Genomic DNA, 22,997 nt, shown 5'->3' on the forward strand with positions numbered 1-22,997 from the left:
CTTTTCAGGGTTAAACTCCATCTGCCACTTTTCAGCCCAGCACTGCAACCTATCCAAGTCCCTTTGCAGACGACAATAGCCCTCCTCGGTATCCACAACTCCACCAACCTTTGTATCATCTGCAAATTTACTGACCCACCCTTCGACTTCCTCATCCAAGTCGTTAATAAAAATCACAAACAGGAGAGGACCCAGAACTGATCCCTGCGGCACGCCACTGGTAACTGGGCTCCAGGCTGAGTATTTACCATCTAAGACCACTCTCTGCCTTCTATCAGTTAGCCAATTCTTAATCCAACTGGCCACATTCCCCACTATCCCATGCCTCCTGACTTTCTCCATAAGTCTACCATGGGGGACCTTATCAAATGCCTTACTAAAATCCATGTACACCACATCCACTGGTTTACCCTCATCCACTTGCTTGGTCACCTGCTCAAAGAATTCAATCAGGCTTGTGAGGCAAGACCTACCCCTCACAAAACCGTGCTGACTGTCCCGAATCAAGCAGTGTCTTTCCAGATGCTCAGAAATCCTATCCCTCAGCACCTTTTCCATCAACTTGCCTACCACCGAAGTAAGACTAACTGGCCTGTAATTCCCAGGGTTGTTCCTATTCCCTTTCTTGAACAGGGGCACAACATTTGCCACCCTCCAATCACCTGGTACCACCCCCGTCAGCAGAGAAGATGAAAAGATCATTGCCAGCGGCTCTGCAATTTCATCCCTTGCTTCCCATAACATCCTTGGATATACCCCGTCAGGCCCGGGAGACTTGTCTATCTTCAAGTTATTCAAAAGCCCCAACACATCTTCCCTCCTAACGAGCACTTCCTCGAGCTTACCAGTCTGCTTCCCACCGTCCTCTTCAGTAATACACCCCTTCTCATTCGTAAATACCGAAGAGAAGTACTCATTCAAAACCTCACTTATCTCTTCCGGCTCAACACACAGTCTCCCGCTATTGTCCTTGACCGGACCTATGGTCCCCCTAGTCATCCTCATATTTCTGACATACGCGTAAAAGGCCTTGGGGTTTTCTTTTATCCTACCCGCCAAGCATTTTTCATGCCCTCTCTTAGCTCTCCTAATCCCTTTCTTCAGATCCTTCCTGGCCATCTTGTATCCCTCCAGAGCTATGCCTGTGCCCTTTTTCCTCAACTTTATATACGCATCCTTCTTCTTCCTAACAAGACTCTCAACCTCTCTTGTCAACCACGGTTCCCTCACATGACCATCCCTTCCCTGTCTGACAGGGACATGCTTATCAATGGCCCCTACTATCTGCTCCTTGAAAAAGTTCCACATTTCGACCGTGCCCTTCCCTGCCAGCATATGCTCCCAACTTATGCTCCTCAGTTCCTGCCTGACAGCATCATATCTACCCTTCCCCCAATTGTAAACCTTGCCCTGTTGCACATACCTATCCCTCTCCATTACCACAGTGAATGCTACAGAATTGTGATCACTATCTCCAAAGTGCTCGCCCACCAACAGCTCTATCACTTGCCCTGGTTCATTACCTAGTACCAAATCCAATATTGCCTCCCCTCTGGTCGGGCAGTCTACATACTGAGTCAGAAAAGCTTCCTGGACATACTGCACAAACACTACCCCATCCAAACTATTCGATCTAAAGAGTTGCCAATCAATATTTGGGAAGTTGAAATCCCCCATAATTACTACCCTGTGACTTCTGCTCCTTTCCAAAATCTGTTTCCCAATCTGCTCTTCCACCTCCCTGCTGCTATTGGGGGGCCTATAGAAAACTCCCATCAAGGTGACTGCTCCTTTCCTGTTCCTGACCTCAACCCACAGTGCCTCAGTCGGCAGATCCTCCTCGAAAATTCTTTCAGCAGTTGTTACACTATTTCTAACTAACAATGCCACCCCCCCACCTCTTTTACCACCATTCCTAATCTTATGAAAACATCTATAACCAGGTACCTCCAAAAACCATTCCTCCCCCTCACCTATCCACGTTTCAGTGATGGCCACAACATCGTAGTCCCAAGTGCCCATCCACGCCTTCAATTCACTCACCTTATTCCTGATGCTTCTTGCGTTGAAGTATACGCACTTTAACCCTTCTCCGTGCCCATCTGTCCTCTGTGACAGTGCTACCTTCCCCAATACCTCACTACACTCTTTGTCTTTCTGAGTGGACCCACTGGTCCCTGGATTACAAGTCCGGTTCCCATCCCCCTCCCAAACTAGTTTAAACCCTCCCGAACAGTACTAGCAAACCTCCCTCCCAGGATATTGGTGCCCCTCTGGTTCAGATGCAGCCCATCCTGTTTGAACAGGTCCCATCTTCCCCAGAATGCAGTCCAATTATCCAAGAACTGGAAGCCCTCCCTCCTACACCATTCCTGCAGCCACGTGTTCAGCTGTGCTCTCTCCCTATTCCTAGCCTCACTATCACGTGGCGCCGGCAACAAACCAGAGATAACAACTCTGTCCGTCCGAGCTTTCAGCTTCCAGCCTAACTCCCTAAACTCACTTCTAACATCTGTGCCACCCTTCCTTCCTACGTCGTTGGTGCCAATGTGCACCACGACCTCTGGCTGCTCCCCCTCCCCTTTAAGGATCCTGAAGACGCGATCACAAACATCACGGACCCTGGCACCAGGGAGGCAACAAACCATCCGTGCGTCTCGCCTGCGCCCACAGAACCGCCTGTCCGTACTCCTCACCATCGAGTCCCCGATGACTAGTGCTCTCCCATTCTCCCTCCTTCCCTTCTGAGCCACAGTGCAGGACCCCGTGCCAGAGGCCCGGTCACTGCAGCCTGCCCCCGATAGGCCGTCCCCCCCAACAGTATCTAAAACTGTATACTTGTTGTTGAGGGGAACGACCACAGGAGATCCCTGCACTGACCTCTTCCCACCTCTAACTGTTACCCAGCTGCCTTTGATTTGTGGAGTAACGACCTCCGTGTAGCTTCTATCTATCAACCCCTCAGCTTCCCGAATGATCCTCAGTTCATCCAGCTCCAGCTCCAATTCCCTAACACGGTCTGATAGGAGCTGGAGACGGATGCACTTCCAGCAGGTGAAGTCGGCAGGGCCACCGGAGGTTTCCCTCACCTCGAACATTCTGCAGGAGGAGCAATACACTACACTGGCTGCCATTTCTTTTATTCAATTACCCCTTAGTTAAGTACAACTATAGATATTAACAAAAACAGTAAATAGCTTACCTGCTCAGTCCTTTTTGGTTAGAGGAGGAGGGTAAAAAGGGTCTTATTATTAGGTTTGAGGAGGAGGATGGGTGGGAGACACTACATGTGTAGTGGCTCGGGTTTACTCAGCTCCGCACCTTTAAGGAAAATACCTACCCAGGAGTCCTCGCTGCCGACCAGCTTCCGGTTCCTCCGGCGCCAAAAGAAACTCAAAGACAAGGAAAACAGTAAGTAAAACAGTAAGTACTTACTTTTAAAACACAGCTCCTGATGCCTTCACTCACCCACCGAAGAGTCGCTACCTTCTCCTGCTGCTCCGCCGGGAAATAACCTCCAGTAACTTGAAACAACAAATGTAAGCAAAGTTCAACAACTGTGAAAGAACTATTAAAGGAGGACATACAAATGTGTGACCTTGACTGACAAGCACACTTCATTTCAGCAATAAACAGCAGTCTACTGATAAGTGTTCATTGGCGCAGAGAGTAATTACCTATCTGTCAGCGTTGCTGGTGTGCGAAGTAGTATAAATGAAACATACATAATGTACAGCAATAATACTGCACATGCAGAACCTAATGTATTATCTCAGATGCAGGTTTATGCTGCTGCTGCCACTGAGTAAATGCCTTCAAGCCATGATAATTTCATTCTAATCTCTGTTCCATATTATAATTTTCATAGCTGGACGATACTGGTGAGCAATACGTTTCAATCAAGCACTAAATGGAACACATCCTGTAACTGGATATTTTATATAGCTATATTTTTTTCTCTCTCAAAAGGAGTTTAAGAGAAGTCAAGAATAAGCTGTAAATTCATGGATGACAAATTCTGTCTGCACCAATGTCACAAAAGCTGCAGAGAAGTGGCACATACCCTGTAGATGGAATTCTACCCTTGTCTAATAGGCACCCCCTAATAGAACTCATACCCTCCAGCAGTTACTGTTCAATCCTGTTTCTCATTTGACAGATTTCCATACAATTCTCCTAATCTTTGAAACAGAAAAGGACCATAAGACAGGTCTTTAATTTATTGAAGCAAGAAAAAAAGATAAAAATCATAATAAAAAATTGAAATTAATTGATCACAGAAAGCACTGGCACCTACAATTAAGTTTTTGACACACTAGGTGGCAAGATTGCTGGGTCAGCCATATGGAACTAGCAGTGAGATACAAAAGAGTCCTCAAATACAGACATGACAATCTCCTCAGCAGAGGTCAGATGTAACATGGCAGGTTAGTGTCAGTCAGGACTGACAGCCTGGAGAAATGTAACGTCAGATAAGTCAAACAGAGAGAAAGACAACAACTCCAAATAAAATCAAATAATGTCTGGGCAGTGGAAATTCAGCAAGAGATCAAAGTCTGGAAATTATTACAACGTTACAATGTTAACACTCTTGTATCAAACTTCACTCGTTATTTTAACTGAGACATTAAACAGTTTGTTTTAAATAACTTAATGCTTCCATTAAAATAGCAAGGAGTGGGAGGCAAATGGAATGCTGGCATTTATTGCAAAGGGGATGGAGTATAAAAGTAGGAAAATCTTACGACAACTGTATAGGGCATTGGTGAGACCGCACCGAGAGTACCGCGCACAGTTTTGGTCTCCTTATATAAGGAAGGATATACTTGCATTGGAAGCAGTTCAGAGAAGTCTCACTAGGCTGATTTCTGGGCTGATGGGGTTGTCTTATGGGGAAAGGTTGAGCAGGTTGGGCCTATACTCATTGGAGTTGAGAAGAATGAGAGGTGATCTTATTGAAACACAAGATTCTGAGGGGGTTTAACAGGGTAAATGCTGAGGATGTTTCTCCTCATGGGGGTATCTAGAACTAAGGAGCAAGTGTTTCAAAATAAGGGGTCTTCCATTTAAGACAGAGATGAGGAGGAATTTCTTCTCTCAGAGGGTCGTGAATCTTCGGAATTCTCTACCCCAGACAGCACTGGAGGCTGGGTCATTTAATATATTCAAGGGCGAGTTAGACAGATTTTTGATCTACAAGGGAGTCAAGGGTTTTGGAGGAGCAGGCAGGAAAGTGGTGTTAAAGGCCACAATCAGATCAGCCATGATCGTATTGAATGCCAGAGCAGGCTCGAGGGGCCAAATGACCTACTCCTGCTCCTATTTCTTATGTTTTTATGTTCTTAAATAATATTCATTTCCTTTAGAATAGTTTCATTTGATTTTTTTGAACATACCATTGTTTGTAGAATAATTGAAGGCACACCCAGGAAAACATGCATAGGCAGGAGGGTAAATAAAGCAATGCAACACTCCTGGTGGCAACCTGTGCTCAAAGAGAGTGTGCCAGAGAATTGAGATTGCATTATTATAACCCCATCTTGGACTCATACTTGGTAGAAGCAGTAATTTAAAAAAAATTTAAAGTGTCTTTTTCATGGGATCTCAAAATATAATTGAAAATCATTATAGTTTGCAAATTCTACAGTGGAAAACTAGGTCAATTTTAAACCCGACCTGTCTGGCAGAAACCCAAGTCTATAGGGAATGTTACAAAAACGCCTCTGTGTTTTGTTAAATATATCTTTTGAGGATTCATTTTTGAACGACTGAAGAAATGGTAAACTTTGGGGTTTTCAAAGGGGGTCATGTAAAGGCCACATGTCTTTGAAAAACAGTCCCTGGAAAAATTTTTTTTTTAAAAAGGGCTACTGAGAGCTCTTGTGAGGAAAACAAGCCTTTCCAGAAAACCAAATGACTTCCAGATCAATAAATAACACAGAACTTTGGACACCTGGATAAGTTGTTTTTATAAAGAAGTGACAGGTCAAGATTGATGGAGGTCAATAGGTTGACCTCCTGTTGTCGGTTTTACTTTTGAATTGTTTTCAGTTGGGGTTGAACTATATAGAAAGGGAGAAATTCCAAGGAGAGAGAGAACTTCCAAGGAAAGAAGAGAATTCCCAAGAGAGGAGAGAAGACCACAACCCAGCTCAGCTTTCCAGCACCTCTCTAAAAGACCCTGAGAAGTCCACTGTGTCAACTCATCTTGTTTTCTGTCTTTGAAGAAAAGCCTGCTAAATTAATACTCAACGCCGCCTAAAAAGAACTGTTCTGAAAGATTCCAGTGACCCGTCTACGTGCACTTGGAGGACAGACTATATGCCAGGTTTAGAACACAACATATCTCATCTGTTTCTTCAAGAATGAGCAAGTATTCAGCCCAAGTGTTTTTTTGTCTGTAATAGAGCTCTAAAAACAAAAATCCCTTTATTTTTCCAGTTAACCGGTATATGTGTATGTGAATGAGAGGGGCTAAGGTAAAAAGGGAACTTTGGGCCAGAACTTTGCGCTTGTTGGACGGGAGACGTCCACTGACCGAGAAGTCATTGGCAATTCCGCTTCTGCCGGGTCTGGGGATCCAGAACAGATTTTACGGTCCCCAAGTCCTTAATTGGTCTTAGACAAGACTTCCACCTCATTGAGGCAGGAAGTCCACCTAATGGAGCTGCCGGCAGTTCTTAGGTCCAGCAGCGCCACTGGGAGGGATGGCCACTGCTGGGACTGCAACCCAGCTTCAAGATCAAGTTGACAGAGAGGACCTCGCAGGGGGTGATTGGTCATGCCCCAGCGAGGCAAGAGGGATCGATTGGGGGCACGGGGGGGGGGGGGGGGGGTGTTGGCTGTTGGGGCATCGGGGGCAACCTTCCATCAGGCACATGGTGCCCAATAAAGCGCCCCCCCCCTCCCCCACAGGCTGTCAGAAGGCCTCCTACTTGTTACAGGCAGCTTTTTTCAGGCTTGGGCTATCTGCCTGCCAATGGCAAAATACTCATGGGGACAGATGGAGACCCTTAAATGGCCATTAACTGGCCACTTAAGGGCCTTGATTGGCCTGGGACGGGCGGGCTGTTTCTCGCTACCATGGCCCAGCGTAAAATGGGGTGGAGGTGAGAGCAGGTCGGGAAGAGCACCACCTCCACACTACCCCCGAGCTCTTTGCGGGGATGCGTAAAATTCCGGCCTTGATATTTCAGTCTGTGTGTTTGTGCTTTACTTCATTACTGGTTAAGGCTTGTTTTGTAATAAACTGATAATTTTGTTGTTTATCAAAGAAACCTGGTTGCTGTGTTTAATTCTGGGAAAAACAGAGTATATGATTGACTGTAACGGTAAGTGGGAAAATGTAAATATATGTTGCGACCTGTGGAGAAGTGGAACGAGAATGAACAGTGCACTCCTTCCGACTCGGTCGTAACAGTAACTCAAACAAAGCAGTTTAGTTTCCCGCTCAGAACTCTACTCAGAACGCCCTTTACGGCGAGTTGTAGTCTTAGCCTGCAGGTGGCTGAGGCACATGCCTAAAGCAGGCCCAGAGGTGGGGGGGGCACATGAATACATGCGAATCAGGGATCTATGATGTCAGAGGGAACCTGATTGCACTTTAACCTGGGGTCTGAGTGGGGAAACCACTGTGGCTTCCCTGCCAGATGAAAGCTGGTCAGTAGCTGTCAAAGGTCGAACTGGCCCAAACAGATGTTCGAAACGTTCTTGGTCAGCAGGAGCAGGAGTGCTTCTCTGAGCCTCACAAGGAAAGTCATGGCCTCCCCTTTCCAGAGCCCCTCCATCCTACATTCCTGTAAATCAGTGGAGAGCCCAGTGCTGCCCAATCTCCGGCAGCTACTCTGCGTCCTTTTCCCACCTGGGCAGGCAGGAAGTGGGCTGGCAGCATTTAAATGAGGCCAAGCAATTAAAATGGCTGGGACTCAGCTCAGAGTTACAATATTTTTAATATTTGTTTCATGGGATGTGGGCTTCACTGGCCAGGCCAGCATTTACTGCCCATCTCTAATTGTCCATGAGAAGGTGGTGGTGAGCTGCCTTCTTGAACTGCTGCAGTCCATGTGGAGTAGGTATACCCACAGTGCTGTTAGGAAGGGAGTTCCAGGATTTTGACCCAGCGACAGTGAAGGAACGGTGATATAGTTCCAAGTCAGGATGGTGCGTGGCTTGAAGAGGAACTTGCAGGTGGTGGTGTTCCCACGCATCTGCTGCCCTTGCCCTTCGAGGTGATAGAGGTCAGGGGTTTGGAAGGCACTGCCTGAGTAGCCTTGGTGCGTTGCTGTAGTGAATCTTGTAGATGGTACACACTGCTGCCACTGTGCGTCGGTGGTGCAGGGAGTGAATGTTTGTAGATGGGGTGCCAATCAAGCAGGCTGCTTTGTCCTGGATGGTGTCGAGCTTCTCGTGTGTTGTTGGAGCTGCATCCATCCAGGCAAGTGGAGAGTATTCCATCACACTTTTGACTTGTGCCTTGTAGATGGTGGAGAGGCACTGGGGGAGACAGGAGGTGAGTTGCTCGTCGCAGGATTCCTCGTCTCTGACCTGCTCTTGTAGCCACGGTATTTATATGGCTACTCCAGTTCAGTTTCTGGTCAATGGTAAACCCCAGGATGTTGATAGTGGGGGATTCAGTGATTGTAATGCCGTTGAATGTCAAGGGGAGAGGGTTTGATTCTTTCTTGTTGGAGATGGTCATTGCCTGGCACTTGTGTGGCGCGAATATTATTTGCCTGTTGTCAGCCCAAGCCTGGATATTGTCCAGGTCTTGCTGCATTTCCACATGGACTGCTTCAGTATTTGAGGAGTCATGAATGGTGCTGAACATTGTGCAATCATCAGCGAACATCCCCACTTCTGACCTTATGATTGAAGGAAGGTCATTGATGAAGCAGCTGAAGATGGTTGGGCCTAGGACACTGGCCTGAGGAACTCCTGCAGTGATGTCCTGGAGCTGGGACAATTGACTTCCAACAACCACAACCATCTTCCTCTGCGCTAGGTATGACTCCAACCAGTGGAGAATTTTCCCCATGATTCCCATTGACCTCAGTTTTGCAAGGGCTCCTTGATGCCATACTCGGTCAAATGCTGCCTTGATGTCAAGGGCAGTCACTCTCACCTCACCTCTTGAGTTCAGCTCTTTTGTCCACGTTTGAACCAAGGATGTAATGATGTCAGGAGCTGAGTGGCCCTGGCGCAACCCAAACTGAGCGTCACTGAGCAGGTTATTGCTAAGCAAGTGCCGCTAGATAGCACTGTCAATGACACCTTCCATCACTTTACTGATGATTGAGAGTAGGCCGATGGGGCTATAATGGGCCGCTTTGGATGTGTCCTGCCTTTTGTGTACATGACATACCTGGGCAATTTTCCATACTGCCAGGCAGATGCCAGTGTTGTAGATGTACTGGAACAGCTTGGCTGGGGGCCCGGCAAGTTCTGGAGCACAGGTCTTCTGTACTATTGCCGGAATGTTGTCAGGGCCCGTGGCCTTTGCAGTACCCAGTGCCTTCAGTCGTTTCTTGATATCACGCGGAGTGAATCGAATTGGCTGACGTCTGGCATCTGTGATGCTGGAGATTTCAGGAGGAGGCCGAGATGGATCATCCACTCGGCACTTCTGGCTGAAGATTGTTGCAAGTGCTTCAGCCTCATCTTTTGCACTGATGTGCTGGCCTCCCCCGTCATTGAGGATGGGAATATTTGTGGAGCTACGTCCTGCTTAAACTGTTTAATTGTCCACCACCATTCACGATTGGATGTGGCAGGACTGCAGAGCTTAGATATGATCAGTTGGTTATGGGATCACTTAGCTCTGTCTATCGCATGCTGCTTATGCTGTTTGATATGCAAATAGTCCTGTATCGTAGCTTCACCAGGTTGACACCTCATTTGTCGGTATGCCTGGTGTTGCTCCTGGTATGCCCTCCTGCACTCTTCATTGAACCAGGGCTGATCCCCGGCTTGATGGTAATGGTAGAGTGGGGGATATACCGGGCCAGGAGCTTACAGACTGTGGTCGAGTACAATTCTGCTGCTGATAATGGTCCGTATCGCCTCATGGATGCCCAGTTTCGCATTGCTAAATCTGTTCGAAATCTATCCCATTTAGCATGGCGGTCATGCCACACAGCACGATGGGAAGTATCCTCAATGTGAAGACGGGACTTCGTCTCCACAAGCAGTGCGGTGGTCATACCAACCAATACTGTCATGGACAGATGCATCTGCAGCAGGCAGATTAGTGAGGATGAGGTCATGTATGTTGTTCCCTCTTGTTGGGTCCCTCACCACCCGTCGCAGACCCAGTCTAGCACCTTTAGGATTCAGCCAGCAGAGTACATTCTGTGCTCATGCCACCCTCAGTGCTTCCTCCAACTGGTGTTCAACATGGAGGAGTACTGATTCATCAGCTGAGGGGGTGGGGGGGTGCGGTAGGTGGTCATCAGCAGGAGGTTTCCTTCCCCATGTTTGACCTAATGTCATGAGACTTCATGGGGTCCGGGGTCGATGTAGAAGACTCCCAGGGCAACTCTCTCCCGACTGTATACCACTGTGCCACCACCTCTGCTGGGTCTGTCCTGCCGGTGGGACAGGACATACCCAGGGATAGTGATTGCAATGTCTGGGACATTGTCTGTCAGGTATGATTCCGTGAGTATGATTATGTCAGGCTGTTGCTTGACTAGTCTGTGGGACAGCTCTCCCAACTTTGGCATAAGTCCCCAGAAGCTTGTAAGGAGGACTTCGCAGGGTCGACAGGGCTGGGTTTGCCGTTGTCGCTTCTGGTGCCTAGGTTGCTGCCGGGTGGTCTGTCCAGTTTCATTCCTTATTGACTTTATTTTTAAGCAGTTAGGTACAACTGAGTGGCTTGCTAGGCCATTTCAGAGGGCATTTAAGAGTCAACCACATTGCTGTGGGTCTGAAGTCACATGTAGGCCAGACCAGGTAAGGACAGCAGATTTCCTTCCCTAAAAGACATTAGTGGACCAGATGGTTTTTTGCAACAATTGACAATGGTTTCATGGCCATCATTAGACTAGCTTTTTAATTCCAGAGTTTTTATTAATTGAATTCAAATTCTACCTTCTGCCATGGTGGGATTCTACCTGTGTCCCCAATGGAATACCCTGGGTCTCTGGGTTACTGGTCCAGTGATAATACCACTATGCCACCGCCTCCCCAAATCTGCTCCCAAATCATGCCAATTTGGTTTGATTAGTCTGTTAAAGCCTAAAAAAGGCATCTTTTCTTATCCAAAGTGCTTGTGTTAATTATCTATGCAATAACAAGCCATTTTCAAACTGTTTTTTGTAATGCAGCTGATATATTTTATTTTACTTTCTATGTACTATAAGTTGAACATCAAACTCTTTTTTTCCTGCTGAGAAAGTACTGACCTTGTCTGGGAGAAAGCTCAACTTACTCATTTCCATCAATATAAACAGAATTTTTGTTTCAATCGCCTCATATTCCCATTTTTGGTTGGTTTAGTGCATCATCATGTACACATCAAAATCAAACCAATTAGGTACTAGCAACAAACCTTGAAGTGTGATTTTCAGTGGATCATTGCTTGCACCAATGGTCATTTTCTAAACAACTGCATGGATTTTGTGTAATTTTCAAGTTGCAGAAGTGTTCTTTAAAATTTCAAGTGCCTTTTCATTGGTTCTCAATATGTATCTGTTGTTTTCCCAGTAAAACAGTCGTTATAGCAATGTGGTAAGGTGTCTGGCTGGTTTCCACATGTTCACCTCCCAATTGACTGCAATCGGGTTTTGTTTAAAATGATGAGTTAGCCCCCAAGTATTTTACTTACCCAATAAACAGACAGTGATAGTTAATTTTCTACAAGAAAACCTATTTATTGAACAATATTCATTTCCCAAAATGTTCACAACACTTACGCATGCATTCACGCTTAAGATAGATTGAAGGCAAAGGGTAAGCTGTGGTAGGTGTTCGTGGTTTACAGTAAACCTGTTGGATCTTCTAAGTAAGACAGTCACTTTTAAGATCCAGGCCTGGGTTGTTTGTAGTCTTGACTTGTTGGGGTGTTGTAGATTTCTGGTGGTTAAGATTATAGATTGGAGGTGGCTTTCACTTTCAGTTCTCTGCTGCACCAAGTCAAAGTGTTGAATTAGCAGCAGGACTCTTTTTTTTGTTTTGGCAATAGACAGGGTTAAGCGATCCCATAACCAATGGATCAGATCTAAGCTCTGCAGTCCTGCCTCATCCAGTCGTGAATGGTGGTGGACAATTAAACAACTAACAGCAGGAGGAGGCTCCACTAATATCCCCATCCTCAGCGACAGAGCTGCCCAGCATATTCGTGCAAAAGAAAAGGCTGAAGCAATCACAACCATCTTCAGCCAATTACCTCCCCATCAGTCTACTCTCAATCATTAGTAAAATGATAGAAGGTGTCACAGACAGTGCTATCAAGTGGTATTTGCTTAGCAATAACCTTCTCAGTGACGCTCTGTTTGGGTTCGGCCAGGGCCACTCAGCTCCTGACCTCATTACAGCCTTGATTCAAACATGGACAAAAGAGCTGAAGTCAAGAGGTGAGGTGAGAGTGACTGCCCTTGACATCAAGGTAGCATTTGACCGAGTATGGCATCAAGTGGCACGAGCAAAGGTGAAGTCAATGGGAATCGGGTAAAAATCTCTGCTGGTTGGAGTCATACCGAGCGCAAAGGAAGATGGTTGTGGTTGTTGGAGGTCAATCATCTGAGCTCCAGGACATCACTGCAGGAGTTCCTCAGGGTAATGTCCTAGGCCCAACCATCTTCAGTTGCTTCATCGATGACCTTCCCTCGATCATAAGGTCAGAAGTTGGGATGTTCGCTGATGATTGCACAATGTTCAGCACCATTCGCAACTCCTCAGATACTGAAGCAGTCCGTGTAGAAATGCAACAAGGCCTGGACAATATCCAGGCTTGGGCTGATAAGTGGCAAATAACATACGCGCCACACAAGTGCCAGGCAATGACTATCTCAAACAAGAGCGAATCTAACCATCTTCCCTTGACATTCAATGGCATTACAATCACTGAATCCCCCACGTCAACATCCTGGGGGTTTCCAATTACCAGAAAGTGAACTGAAGTACAAGAGTAGTTCAGAGGCTAGGAATCCTGTGATGAGTAACTCACCTCTTGATTCCCCAAAGCATGTCCACCATCTACAAGGCACAAGTCAGGAGTTTTGGAATACTCTTCACTTGCCAGGATGGGTGCAGCTCCAATAACACTCAAGAAGCTCGACACCATCCAGGACAAAGCAGCCCGCTTGATTGGCACCCCATTCACAAACAATCACTTGCTCCACCACCAATGCACAGTGGCAGCAGTGTGTACCAACTACAAGATGCACATCAGCAACGCACCAAGACTCCTCAGACAGCACCTACCAAACCCACGACCTCTACCACCTAGAAGGACAAGGGCAGCAGGTGCATGGGAACACCACCACCTGCAAGTTTCCCTTCAAGCCACACCCCATCCTGACTTGGAACTATATCACCGTTCCTTCACTGTCGCTGGGTCAAAGTCCTGGAACTCCCTTCCTAACAGCACAGTGGGTGTGCCTACCCCACACATACTGCACCACCTTCTCAAGGCAATTAGAGATGGGCAATAAATGCCTACCTAGCCAGCCACGCACACCTGCCATGAACGGAAAAAAAGTTCCCGTCCAAGTCACACACAATCCTGCCTTGGAAATATATCGCCGGTTCTTGAAACACCCTCCCTAACAGCACTGTGGGTGTATCATACGAACATACAAATTAGGAGCAGGAGTAGGCCGTTCGGCCCCTCGAGCTTGTTCCGCCATTCAACAAAAACATGGCTGATCTGACTCCACATTCCCGCCTACCCCCAATAACCTTTCACCTCCTTGCTTATGAAGAATCTGTCCAACTCTGCCTTAAAAATATTCAAAGACTTTGCTTCCACTGCCTTTTGAGGAAGAGAATTCCAAAGACTCACAAGCCTCAGAGAAATAATTTCTCCTTATCTCTGTCTTAAATGGGAAACCCCTTGTTTTTAGACAGTGACCCCTAGTTCTAGATTCTCCCACAAGAGGAAACATCGTTTCCACATCCACCCTGTCAAGACCCCTCAGAATCTTATATGTTTCAATCCAGATGCCTAAACTCCACCAGATACAAGCCTAGACTGTCCAACCTTTTCTCATAAGACAACCCACCCATTCCAGGTATTAGTCTAGTAAACCTTCTCTGAACTGCTTCCAACGCATTTACATCCTTCCTTAAATAAGGAGACCAATACTGTACGCAGTACTCCAGATGTGGTCTCACCAATGTCCTATATAGCTGAAGCATAACCTCCTTACTTTTGTATGCAATTCATCTTGTAATAAACAATAACATTCAATTAGCTTTCCGAATTATTTGTTGTACCAGCATACTAACCTTTTGCGATTCATGCACAAGGACACCCAGATCCCTCTGCATCTCAGAGCTCTTCAATCTCCTACCATTTCGATAATATGCTTCTTTTTTATTCTTCCTGCCAAAATGGACAATTTCACATTTTCCCACATTATACTCCATTTGGCAGATCTTTGCCCACTCATTTAACCTATCTATATCCCTTTGTAGCCTCATGTCCTCTTCACAAGTTACTTTTCTACCTATCTTTGTGTCACCAGCAAATTTGGCAACCATACCTTTGGTCCCTTCATCATTTATATAAATTGTAAAAAGTTGAGGCCCCAGCACTGATCCCTGTGGCATACCATTCGTTACATCTTGCCAACCAGAAAATGACCCATTTATGCCTACTCTCTGTTTCCCGTTAGCTAACCACCAATCTTCTATCCATGCCAATATGTTACCCCCTACACCATGAGCTTTTATTATGCTCAATAACCTTTGTAGCACTTAACAATGTCTTCTGGAAATCAAAATACAGGATATCCACTGGTTGTTACTTCTTTATAGAACTCCAATAAATTGGTTCAACATGATTTCCCTTTCACAAAATCATGTTGACTCTGCCTGATTACCTTGAATTTTTCTAAGTACCCTACTATAGTGTCTTCAATAATAACTTCTAATATTTTTCCTACGGCAGATGTTAAGCTAACTGGCCTGTAGTTTCCTGCTTTCTGTCTCCCTCCCTTTTTGAATAAAGGAGTTACAATGGCTATTTTCCAATCTAATGGAACCTTCCCAGAATCTAGTAAGCTACCAGCACCAGATGGACTACAGTAGTTCAGGAAGGCAGCTCGCCATCACCTTCTCAAGGGCAATTAGGGATGGGCAACAAATGCTGGCCTTGCCAGTGATGCCATCATCCCTTGAAAGATTAAAAACAAATCTCTTTCCACAGCTTCTCACTTGACTGCTTTTCAGTGATATTGCTGTGATCTCTCCTTCCCTCCCCAAAGAATTACCTTTTAGGTCACAATTCATCATAAGCATTTCTGGTACCTGACACATGGGGCTAAATTTTATCCTCGGTGAACAGGAGCCGTCCACAAACTGTAAAGTCGGTGGGGAACCTGCCTCCGCCTGGCCTGGAGATCCGGCCAGCATTTTATGGTCCCCAGGCCTTTAACTGGTCTGAGGTGGGTCTTCCACTTCATTGAAGCAGTAAGTCCCGCCTAATCGAGCTGCTGGTTAATCAGTCGGCCGGCAGCTTCGACAGGGCGGGGGGGGGGGGGGGGGGGGGGGGTGCGTGGGAGTGTTGGATATTGGGGGTGGTTGAGGCATCGGGTGCGGCCCTCCTTCGGGCAGAGGGTGCCTGACCAGGAGGGCCCCCTCCAGGCCGTCAGAAAGCTGCCTGCTTTTGTCAGGCGGCTTTTCTCGGGCCTGGGCTGCCCAACTGGCCAAGGGTAAAATCCCCATGGTGGCAGGTGGAGGCTCTTAAGTGGCCGTATATTACAACAACTTGCACTTATAATGTGCCCTTAATGTAATAAGTCTCCCAAAGCAATTTACAGATGCGGAAAGGATGTTGAGAATTAGGCAGGCAGCTGAAGGTGCAACCAAAGTAGTAGGTTCCAAGGAGGCATTGAGAGATTGAGAGTGAGCAAGAAAAGTTTCAGGAGAGATTTCCAGAGTGAGTAAAGGTTCTGTCATGGATGTGAAACTGAGGAAAGGGTTCAAAGGCAGCCTGTGTCAGAAAAACAGAGGGCACTTGTTGGGGAATTGGGCTGGAGGAGATTTGAGAGGTAGCATAGGCAAGGCCAAAAATTCAATCTGTTTGGGGAAACTGGGAACTATGGAAGATGCCTGTAATAGGTGAGCAAGACTTAGTGAATGGCAGGATATAAGCAGCAGAGTTTTGGATGTGCCAGATCTTATGAGTAGGGTCAAACATTTTTACAAACAGCATAGCAGCTAGCAAAAAATGAAATTATCAATCCAATAGTATAGATTACAACAGATTGTTTTGTGGAAGGGACTCAGGCCCTGAACATCTAGTCCCATTGAACATTTCCAGGTAAAATAGGAGTATGGGAAAGGCGTATAGCTCCCTCTAGTCTGTTCCTCCAAACCTCTGAAGATTCACCTAAAAGTGGTCTTCAGGTCATTGGGCCACTTGTCTCGTCAGCAGCAGCCCGAAGTTAAGTCCCAAGAGGAGAGTTGGAGCGCCAATGATCACTAGGACTGAGAAGTCAAGGGAGCTCCTCCTGGCTCCAGAGCAACAATTTCTAAATTTAAAAAATTACCTTACATCGACAGCTGCAAGTGCCTTTGAAGAATCCAGAGTACAGAAGACCCGGCTGCTGCTCCACTTTTGGCGAGGGACCTAAAATGCACGTTAGATCGCTCAGTTATATTTCAGGGATGCCCAAAAAATGGGCTTGATGATTTTAGCGGTGGCCAGAACGCACATGCAGATTGGGCGCAGTCCATCCCACTACTTAACAGGTCATCACTGCGCCTGCTGTATGCCCATAAAACCGCTGCAGCAATGAAGAATTTAGGCCCCACAGTCTACATTTAGGATTTGTCTGTTTTGGCACATTGCTGTTAAATCACGGTTTCTGGACTTTTAGTTTTAGTGCATAAACTATATTGCAACATTTTCTGTAGGAGGTAATTTAGCAGCATGGATAGCAAGTTTGGTTGATGGATGAAAAAAAGAAATAGGGTATACGAGTTATAAAAACAGAAAATGCTGAAAATACTCAGCAGGTCAAGCAGTTCTGATGAAAGGTAAATCGACCTGAAAGGTTAACTCTCTTTTTCTCTCTCCACAGATGCTGCCTGACCTGATTATTTTCAGCATTTTTTGTTTTTATTTCAGATTTCCAATATTTGCAGTATTTTGCTTTTGTATTAGCGTACATGGGTGTTACTGAAATTGGAGAAGTGCTTGAGGTTCAGTACTGGGTCCACCTTTGTTCTTAATGTATATGTAGGTGATTTGGACGTGGTTATAGGAAACATAATCTTGAAATAAGAAAATAAAAATGTAAAAAACAGAGTGGGTGTAAAACAGACAACTGATCTAATCCCGTCAGTTTCCTGCTGGGCACATTAGGTTAAAATTACCCTGAAGGGTTGTTGGAGCAGGGAATGCTTTGCCCCAGGGAGCAGCTGAGGCAGAAATCTTTGTGTCTTTTAAGGGAAAGTTGGATAAATACTTAAAACAGATGAAAATAGAGGGCTATGGGAAGAGTGAAGGACAGCAGGATCAGTTTTAGATTGTTGTAGCACACCAATATGAAGCAAATAGCATCCTTCCACGCTGTAATCTTCTATGGTTCTCTTCTATAGCTATATGGTAGTAATCCTTCTCATATTTTATTGCAGACTGCTGTAATATTGCTAAAACATTTAAGGGCATGAAATTTCCACAGGAGTTCTCCGAAATGTCCTTGATAACTTTAGCAGAAGATCCCCAAAAACCCTGGTAGCTTCATTTATGCTGGCTGTTTGCAGATCTTAACCAAAGTAAGAGCAGGCAATTGGGAGAACCTCTGCAGAAATTCAACCCATCAAAGTTTTACTGGATAAAATAAAGCACATCATGTCTGAGGATGCCACACACACTGAGAAAAGAGGATCAATATTGTGCTTTGAAATCATGCAATGTTTGCAGCTAACATATTACTATAGTCAATTTTTAAAATTGCAGTCCTTTTAATAGGTTTAGTCTGAAGCAAATTTTAAATTCACAATCAGATGCAGAACAGAATCTAGTAGAGATAAAAGATGATTTATCTCAAAATCTACCAGTCTTACAATTATTCTCATTAAAAAGCAGGAACACATTAAAGGACTAACAACTGTCAAACATATTTATAGTCACAAAATTTATTTCTCCCAAAACTCTATCAATGCATGGATCTTGATTTTGTCTCCCCTCAGCTGGCAGAAAACAGGCAGGGAAGCAGTTAAAATAGAGCGGATGACTTACTATTCCTTTCCCGTCCCTATCTTGCCATTTTTCATTGCAGGCAGCAAGGTCACCTGCACCTAGCTGGCAAGATCCTCTTTAAATACAATGTCATTGAGCTCAATTTGCCATTTTAACTTCAGAACGGAGCAGGAGAGCAGTTTTGGCTCTTCAGAACAATAGCCAAGGCTGGAAAAGATCCAGAACAGTTTTTTTTTAAATTATTAATTTTGTTTCTGTTTCCTCCCGGTACCACAAGGAAACCTTGATTCTCCTTTGCCCTGGACTTCCCCCTCCCTGAGACTTGGCAAACCAGACAACTGTTCTTGATGACAGTCTCATGCCACCTGAATTCACGTTGCTGCCCACCAGCCAGTGATTTCTGCCATGTTCGGACAGGAGTCTGATCCTGAATATGGAAATGAGGCCCAGGATCTAAAATCTCACTCGGCCTTGGCATGAGAGCTTAATACTGCCCTTGTCCTGGCCACAGCTTTCACCAACCCTGCATTTGAGTTCAAATTGACCAAGATTTTCTGAATCAGATAGTTGTCAGGATATTGTGTTAAAGACATCATGATATATACTCATTTAGAGATTTCACTCCAGCTGGCTGTTCCAAGTACATTGTCCTATTGAAGGTTTTAAAGCAACATAGATTTGAAAGTTAAAATAAAAATGTAATAAATCACTTAAAAATGTTACAGTATTCACAACTTAAAACCAAATAAGCCCTCGATACACATATACACAATCCTCAACAACACAATGCAACATAAGACCCACTCGCCACAGGCAAGATGGATAAAGTCAGTTTTTCACCCCTCTAAGATAAGAAACTTTACTTCCATTGAGTGCCACATCCAGCAACCCAGCCAAGCACTGACAAACCTCATTACACATGTGGCTGGTGGATGTGAGCATTAGGCAGCCCTGAGGTCCAACCCTGTGAACCCAGGGATATGAAGTAAACATTATAACCTTTTGACTAGCAAGCCACAAGCAAACCTACAACTTTCTGATTGTCAAGGTTCTCTACCTGGTTCTTCATAGAGGGCTAATAAACAGCTCAAATAAAAAGCAAATGCTGTTAACTTGTCTTAATAGTGCAAAACAGAAAATAAACTACAGCTTCATTTGACATGTTTGTGGCATCTAAGATCCCTGAAAACCAAATGGAACTGTCTTTGCTTCTTAGCCTAAAGAATCAAGAGAAATTGTTTGTCAAATCAATGTCTACAGGGGGTGTTTGAAAGACACTCTTCTGAACATGAGTGGAGCTACATGACTGCCAGGCAACCAATACCGCAATGGACAGGACAAGTAAAGGGAAAACTGAGATCAAAGCAGTCACCCATTTATTTTCACTATTAACTACGTAAGTGCTGAATTTCTCATTTTCTCTCAATAGCTTGAAAAAACACTTGGAACCCAGAACAGTAAAATGCCCATGTGCTTAAAAATGTTAAAAAAAACATTTTTATGGCATGTTAATATGGAATTATAAGCCCTGTAGTGCCTCTAATCACAATAAAAAGGGTAATGTGTGAGAACATTGCTCCCATTGGCATTCTTACTAAATTACCCAAATAACAGAGTAACTAAAAACTGACTTAAATAGCTTTTTCTAATTTGTCCCTTTGACAGATTTACTCTTTTTTTAAATACACTGGAGGAAAATTATCACTGCTCACTTTCAATAACTCTTAGCAGTAAGATTATATTGATATAAATGCATTAATACAATTGGACCATTAATGACAATTGAGCCTAGATATTTATAGGGAGGTGAAAAGGGTGCCAAGGAGGCTGAAAACTGAAGAACCCAAACTTAATGACAGGTCCTCTAACATTTTTTATTAGCTCTGTTTCCCACCCGGCAGCTAGTCTAATGGACAGCCTGGCTGGTGGGCAGATGGAAGACACCAGATGCAGGAGGCCATTACTGGGGACCCTTAGGGACAGTCCCCAACAATCCAAGTTTGGAGTGGCCCAGCAATTGGGAATGGGGGAGGAAAGAAAGAGTGGGAGGGCTGGGGTGAGGTCAACAATCAGGAATAAAGACAGGAAGTGCTGGAAATACTCAGCAGGTCTGGCAGTATCCGTGGAGAGAGAAACAGAGTTAACGTTTCAGGTCTGTGACCTTTCATCAGCACTGTTTTTATTTCAGATTTCCAGCATCCACAGGATTTTGCTTTTATTTTAGAGTCAACAATCAGGAAGGTGGATGGAGGAAGGCAGTGGGTGAGGAGAAGGAGGAGGCTAAAGGGAGTAATTCTACTCCTGGCCCACGACAAGTGCTGAAACAGGCACTTATCTCGTGGAGCTGGCAGCTCCCTTTCTTTGCCAGGTTTCCCAATCCTTGTGAAACCTGTGCAGCAGTCAATTTTAAAATTTCTCCAAGGCAGGACACTCGGGCATTCTGATATCCTCCACCATAACAAAGGTGACGGGTGCAAGCACGGACTGTTGAGGCCACGTTCTCTGTATTTAGCCTTTACCCCCTCTCGACCCTCTTTCACCCTTTATGGGAGGGGAGTTAATGCTGAGGCCTTACATTACATCTAAATAACCTACAAGAATGCTTAAGAACACCGAATCTGACATCAGCTTAAGGAACAAATAATACAGAGAAAGAGAAAAGAGAATTCTATGTTTAAAAAATTATGCCCAGTAATACTGCTCTACATATCCTTCAGCCCCCTTTACCCCCAGAAAATTAACACGGCCACTTTAATATCTCCTGACACATCATCAACTACAAGTACAACCAAGGAGGATTTAGGAGCAAAGAAATTTGCACCTAATGGATTTTCAGTGCACGAGTATTTACTTACGATCACAAAGGGAATGAATTTCTGTGAGGGTGTCTCCTGCTCACCTGCTGTAACTTTGGAAGCCCCAGAAAAATGGTATAAATGCTGTTTACACCATTTTTCTGAGCCTCTTCCAAAGTTACACTGGACAAGTGGGCCAACCCCCACGGAAATTCATCCCAAAGCCACTCAAGTGCTGTTGCTAATTTACCAGGGAGTTTTCAGTGGAACAAACTACTGGCAAATTGAACACCAGGAAAAAGTGGGCAGATGTAAGTTTATAGGGTTTCCAAATTCTTATTTTTAGCTGTAACAAAATGCAATAAATTTGTGGCTCGAAATACAATGACAACATTACTATCATCATCACAACCATTGTGGTTTAAACCAGTATGGTGCCATCTCCTCTGCACTGTGTGTAATAAAATCATATATGAGCAAGTTTACAAATTTTGCTTCGCACTGAGGGAATCTTGCTCCCATATGTTTTCGAAAGCATATTACCACTAATGCTACCAACTTTACTAATGATCTTTACTCCTGACTGTACAGAAGTTTCAAATCAACAATTCTATAGGATTTACTGTTGATTTATCTTTAACACATGTGTATAGGCACTCGCAGTGGGAGAGAAAAACAGACTACATATGACAGGATTTAGTATGAACTACAGTTAGTGGGAAAATCATAGTTAGTTATAGGGAAGATTAGCCAATTTTGAAATACTATAAAGCATATACATGTTTATACTGTTTTCTCATAGTGAAGAAAAAGAAAAGATTTGAATCTCAAAATAACAGAATTTATAAAGCAAATTAAATGCTGTAGATTACTTTAAAGCCATCTGCTTACTTGCTAATGTTTTAAACAGTGCTTTATTTCCTTCTTAATTAATGTTTTCTTTTAAGCTGGGAAAAGGCACAGAGATAAATCAAACCAGCCAAATCCTGACCCTGCAAACAGCACTACTGCAAGTGTGAAGATTTGAAGTTTGATGAAGTGCAGTGTAAAGGTTTGTGAGCTCACAACAGGCAACCTGTATTGCCCTATGTGCTTTTGCAGCACCTTAAAAAATTGTCAGTAGTTTGTTAGAATCAAGCAGAGAAACCAACTTGTTTGCAATCTACAAGTTATAGTTACTTCATATGAAGTGAGCAGAGATAAATCTTTATTACAACATTGGAAAGCATTGTAGGTTTTAAAAATTTGTAAGTCTGAAAATTAAAAACAGAAATCAAAACAAAATGAATACAATTTCATAGACTTATTGATATTTCACAGAACAATATGATTAAATCACTATTACAGAAAAGCACAAGACAGAAAAGAAAACCTGCAGGAACTTCTAAAAAGTTAGAAATGAAGACAGACGGCCCACCGCAAAGAGCACACAGAAAAATGCATGCAGTTGACAAGAGAAGAAAAAGGACAAACAAAATTTAATGCATGCAATTGACAAAAGTTGTTTTCATTAGATGGGACAGATTGTTACATGTCTGACTGATTTTATCTGTTTGACTACCCTTTGAGGGACTGAGCAATGAGCAGCTTTTAGGTTCACAGGCCTCGAACAGCCCAAGATTCATGCTAATAAAAAGCCTTTCACTAACACAGACTGAACAATCGAATTAAAGCTTTATTTATTGGCGCTAAATATCTTGCTCAGTTTTCAACCATACGGTCCATTTCACTCCAATCAGCTCTTCACAATGGTTGTGAGGCTGGACAATCTGTCTTGTGTCTGTATTGGGTAAAGCTCCAACTGACCAGCATCTATTAAAGAACAAAAA

The 22,997-nt window shown here is 44.4% G+C and overlaps 1 protein-coding gene and 1 long non-coding RNA gene across 2 annotated transcripts in view; one reads left to right on the top strand and one right to left on the bottom strand.

Annotated features, from left to right (window-relative positions):
- cyp7b1 (cytochrome P450, family 7, subfamily B, polypeptide 1) overlaps window positions 1-22,997 on the bottom strand; it is a 246,137-nt gene that overhangs the window by 133,000 nt on the left and 90,140 nt on the right. The gene's annotated exons all lie outside the window — the stretch shown is intronic.
- Window positions 3,323-22,971, top strand: LOC137370002 (uncharacterized). The gene is made up of 3 exons (XR_010975059.1): window positions 3,323-3,539; window positions 22,116-22,219; window positions 22,516-22,971. It is a non-coding gene; the product is annotated as an uncharacterized lncRNA (long non-coding RNA).

Source organism: Heterodontus francisci, chromosome 5, assembly GCF_036365525.1.
Source record: "Heterodontus francisci isolate sHetFra1 chromosome 5, sHetFra1.hap1, whole genome shotgun sequence".
Lineage (NCBI taxonomy): Eukaryota > Metazoa > Chordata > Chondrichthyes > Heterodontiformes > Heterodontidae > Heterodontus > Heterodontus francisci.